Source organism: Aegilops tauschii, chromosome 7 (assembly GCF_002575655.3).
Source record: "Aegilops tauschii subsp. strangulata cultivar AL8/78 chromosome 7, Aet v6.0, whole genome shotgun sequence".
NCBI classification, from domain to species: domain Eukaryota; kingdom Viridiplantae; phylum Streptophyta; class Magnoliopsida; order Poales; family Poaceae; genus Aegilops; species Aegilops tauschii.
In genome coordinates, this window is record NC_053041.3 from 305,994,100 (window position 1) to 305,999,089 (window position 4,990).

General features: G+C 46.8%; 1 long non-coding RNA gene across 1 annotated transcript; it reads left to right on the forward strand.

The window, feature by feature from the left end:
• Positions 1-603: 603 nt before the first annotated feature.
• Positions 604-4,020, forward strand: LOC141026511 (uncharacterized). The gene is made up of 3 exons (XR_012188727.1): positions 604-954; positions 2,364-2,467; positions 3,599-4,020. It is a non-coding gene; the product is annotated as an uncharacterized lncRNA (long non-coding RNA).
• The last annotated feature ends 970 nt before the right edge of the window (positions 4,021-4,990 follow it).

A 4,990-nucleotide genomic window follows, 5' to 3' on the forward strand; every position in this document is an offset into this window, starting at 1 on the left:
CTTGATCTTTTCCATCATCATTTTCCCCCAAGTGCACAACCTATCCACTTCTTCATCTATTTCAAATTTTGGCTTTCATGTCAAGTGACATTATTCCCTCCTCCATTAATGTTCCTTTATTTCCTGATAATCTTACTCCTGCCTTATACCTCTCTGCCAAGTTTCATCTCATTTGGAGTTGTTTTGGTAGGGTTCAAAATGGCTCAAGTTTGAATTAAATTCAAACTTGAATTATTTTTCTTTCCTTAAAGATGCCCAAAGCAATTTATTCAAATTCTGCACAGATCTAGAGCTCCAAGGATATTTCCTTTTCTGAAATATTCTACCTCTAGCCCCTCTTTCTTTTTCTCAACATATTTCTGCCTGAGGAAATAAGAAAAGGATGGAAAGGGCTAGGAGAGAAGGACTCCAGCAGCACAGCCCAGCCAATCCAGCCCAACTTCTCCCTTCCTGGTAATTTTCCCACATGCACCCAGCTGCCCCCACCTGTCATCCCCTCAATCCTCTCCTTTACTTCCTCCTCCCGCAGCTCTCTCTCTCAAGGCGCACATGGCCACCGTGGCCGAGCTCGCGTCGCACCCCTCCTATAAAGCCCAGCAGCCCGCACCCCCTAGGGTTTCCCCCTCTCCGCCGCCACCCAAGGGGCTCTCCCCTGCCCTCCTTCTCCTCCTCCAAGGAAGACCAGAGAAAGAGCGCCGGAGCATCGCGCTTCGTCGCCGGCGTGCTCTCCTTCGTCCCCACGCCCCGCGACCCTGTCCATCTTCTTCCTCGACGTCGGCTACATCCACCACGTCACAGATCGGACGCCATCTCGCCTTCACGCCATCTTCTATGACATCTTCTTCCTCTGCTCGACTTCTTCAGGGAACGCGAACACCTCCACGATCAGCGCTTCTTCCTGTACGCCTCCGTCGTCGCGTACCCGGCCTCCACGTCGTATCCTTGGAGCCCATGGTGAGCAGTCGCCCCTCCCTAGTCCTTCCCCGGCGTGATTTTCATCCCGTAGCCGTCGTTTTGATCTTGACCGAGGCACGTCCGCCATGGCCGTTTCTGAACCAAGCCGAGGCTCTGTTTCCGCGCACCCGCACGCCTTGCTACCGCCCCTTGCCGCACTTGCGCACTGCTTCCGCACGCACACCAGGTGGTCGCCACGCCTCGCCGCTCACCCGCACACGGCGCCATCCGTCCAGCCGGCCGCCATGGACGGGCTGAACCCAGCCTCGTCGGGCGCCTCCTCATCACACGCCCAGCACCCGCTGCTCGCTCCCACCATCTCCCGCAGCTGCTCCGCGTGCACGCGCGCACCCACACCACATTCCCGCACGCCCGCCGCTGCCTTCTAGCCGTAGTAGTTGCCGCGTTCGCTCACCATTGCCTGAGTTTTCTCGGTGCCTCCATGACTGAAGCTCTCCACTTTTGCTGTTATGCTTTCAATTAGGCGAGCTCTCCTCAAACACAACTCTTAAGGCAGCCCAGCTGGTTGTTTCATTGCACACAAACCAGGGGGTCCTGGGTTCGAAACCCAGCTGCCTCCTTTCTTTCTCTGTCTTTATTTTTCTTTTGCCTACACACACACATTCAGCCGCTTGGGCCAATTCCACACTTCTGGGCTTGCACAGTGCGTCGAATCCGGCCCGCGTATGTTTTTTTCTCTGTTCCATGCGATTCTGCATTTATTCTTTTCCTGCATATTACAGAAAAATGCCATCATTTCTTTTGAAGGAAAAAAAATGATGACAAAAAAAATATCCATGCATCCAAATAAAACATGTCATATATTTAAAATACTTAGAATTTCATGTACTTTCACAATATGCAACTTTCATCCCTGTTAAAAATATTTAAAATTGTTGTTTCATTAATTTGCATAAATGCCATGTTAAAATGCTTTATTTTATAACTAAATAACCGTAGCTCCGAATTGAATAAACTTCACATGTAAATAGAGTGGAAAATTGCATAGATTAACATGATCCACTTTATTTTCCTGTTTAACAACAATAAAATATGATTTGGGGCAGAACAGTACCAAATCAAATTATGCACATGGGGATTTTCTGGAATTGTTGTTTGTCATTTCGGCCTTATTTAAACTTGCCTAGATAGATAGTTTTACTATGCTTCACCTCTTGTCATGTTTAACAACATTTAATATGGTTGAGTACATAAACGAGAGCGAACTAAATAATTGAATGTGGTGTTTTGTAACTCCACTTAACTTGTAGTATTGTTTGTTGCACTTTGCCATGTCATGCCTCATTAAACCGGACATGCATCATATTTGATTGTGCATCATGCAATGTTTATGTGATGTTTGTTTACCATGTTGTTTGCTTCTTTCCGGTTATGCTTCTTCTCGATAGTTCCCGTTTCGTTGCGATCGTGAGGATTTGTTCGACTACGCTTGGTTCGTCTATGCCCATTCGTCTTCTTCGTGGACTCTGTCTTCTTCCTAGCGGGATTTCAGGCAAGATGACTGTCACCTTGGATCTCACTACTATCATTGCCATGCTAGTTGTCTCGATGCTATCGCTATGTCGCGTTACCTACCACTTGTTTATCAAGCCTCCCAAATTGCCATGATAGCCTCTAACCTTTTTTCCCCTTTCTAGAAAATCGTTGTTTGGCTATGTTACTGCTTGCTCAGCCCCTCTTATAGCGTTGTTAGTTGCAGGTGAAGTTGAAGATTGCTCCATGTCGGTTCATGGATATCTTGGGATATCACAATATCTTTTTTTTAATTAATGCATCTATACTTGGTAAAGGGTGGAAGGCTTGGCCTTATGCCTGGTGTTTTGTTCCATTCTTGCCGTCCTAGTTTCCATCATATCGGTGTTATGTTCCTTGATTTTGCGTCCCTAACACGGTGAGGGGTATGGGACCCTTTTGATAGTTCGCTTTGAATAAAACTCTTCCAGCAAGGTCCAACTTTGGTTTTACCATTTGCCTAATAATAACTAAAACTTGCATAGGGACCCGCCGCTACCCGAGGTCTTTTAATCAACCCCCCGGGCCAGCGCTCCACATGAGTGTTGGTCCAAACTAGAGCACCGTGCGGGACCGTCCCTTTGGCAACTTGGGTTATGTTGGTACATGTACGCTTAGCTCATCCGGTGTACCCTGAGAACGAGATTGCGCTACTCCTATCAGGCTTGGTCGGTGCATCGGGAGGTCTTGCTGGTTTTGTTTCACCATTGTCGAAATGTCTTGTGCACCGGGATTCCCAGTCTGATCGAAGGGTCCCACGATGGAGGATTGTCTCCGCGGATCGTGAGCTTGTCATGGGCTAAGTTGGGACACCCCTGCAGGGTTTAAACTTTCGAAAGTCGTGCCCGCGGTTATGTGGCAGATGGGAATTTGTTAATATCCGGTTGTAGAGGACTTGAAGTAAACTCAATTAAAATACACCAACCGCGTTGCGTAACCGTGATGGTCTCTTTTCGGGGAAGTTCGAGAGGAGAACACGGTTGGGTTATGTTTGAACGTAAGTAGTTCAGGATCACTTATTGATCATTATTAGTTTGCGATTGTTCGCGTAGCTTCTCATCTTATTCTTGATTGCTGATTCCTCATGGCTCACAGATTACTACAACAACAGTTGCAGGTACAGGTAATGCGATGATCCGACGTGAGAGCGATGCTTGCTTGTTTTCGAGTTCTTCTGCTTCTTCTTCGATCAGGGGTTAGGTTCCTGGTCGGCAGCCTGGGCTAGCAGGGTGGATGTCGTTTGAGCTTCTGTTTGTGATTCATCCGTAGTCGGATGTTGTTCTCATGTATGATGTTTGATGTATTCATGCGGCATTTGTATGCCTTGTATGTATCCCCAACTATTATGTATGGTACGATGTAATGATATCCACCTTGCAAAAGCGTCTTCAATATGCGCTTCTATCCTTAGTGGTACCTTCGAGTTCCTTTAGGATAGGGTCGCATATTGGGCGTGGCATACTACTAGGAACCGGATGGAGGAGTGTCTGCACTCTTATTTTATTTTAAAATGTGATAAAGCAATCTTCAACACATTTGATTCTCTTCAAGGGTTCTCGCATGTGATAATGGAAGTTGATTGCATGGAACACTCGCTTAATTCTGGCTCATATCCTGTTACAAATAGGAGCGCTCGGTAATATTTTCTTTTTTTTCTTATTCAGCATGTAAACAGGTCAGCAAACCTTGCGGTGCATCTTTGTGCGAATCGTGCTTGCTGCACTTTGAATGTGACCGAGAGCTGGCTTGATGAAACACCTCGCTTCCTTCGTCTTTTTTGTGGGGTACCTCGCTTCCTAGTGCTAGTCTCTTGGCTGATCGTCCTAAGAATGATTATATAAGAATAAACTCTCTCATTTACCCACAAAAAAGATTAAGCCATATTAACCGAAAAGGAGGGAGTATGGACTAGCACTACCTTTTGGTGTGTCCTGTCAACTCGCAGAACAAGGAGAAGCTTGCAGGACAAGGTGAGGCTCGCTTACGCCGACTTCGTCTACCTCAAGCCTGGTGGCTCGCAGGACGAGGAGAAGCTTTTGACTAATGCAACCCACTCTCGCCCAGGCGGTGGACATGCAGCAGTTCATTCGGTGTCAGATTGGCAGAGGCATACACTGTAGTACCATCATTGTTCGACTTCACGAAGAGGCGAAGAGCCAAGCACAAGGTTTAGTAGTACGAGTAGTATTACTACTAGAGCTGCATGGTGGAGCGTCTGTACTTTTATTTTATTTTAATCTTTAATAAAGTACACATTTATTCAGGAGAAGTGTGAAAAACGCCAGCCCAATAGTAGTATTAAAACATCGAACACGTAATGATGATATCGATCAACCATGCTTGAATATATCTTGGCCTCCGTGCGAGCCCATATGTGTGTTCTCGCTCCTCGTATCTCTCAAGGAACGGCGGGTTGGCCATTATGCCGTCAATTAAGCTCGGTTTGCTCACACTCCGGTCCCACATGTCAGTGATATGCCAAGAGGAAGTGCGTTGACCGACT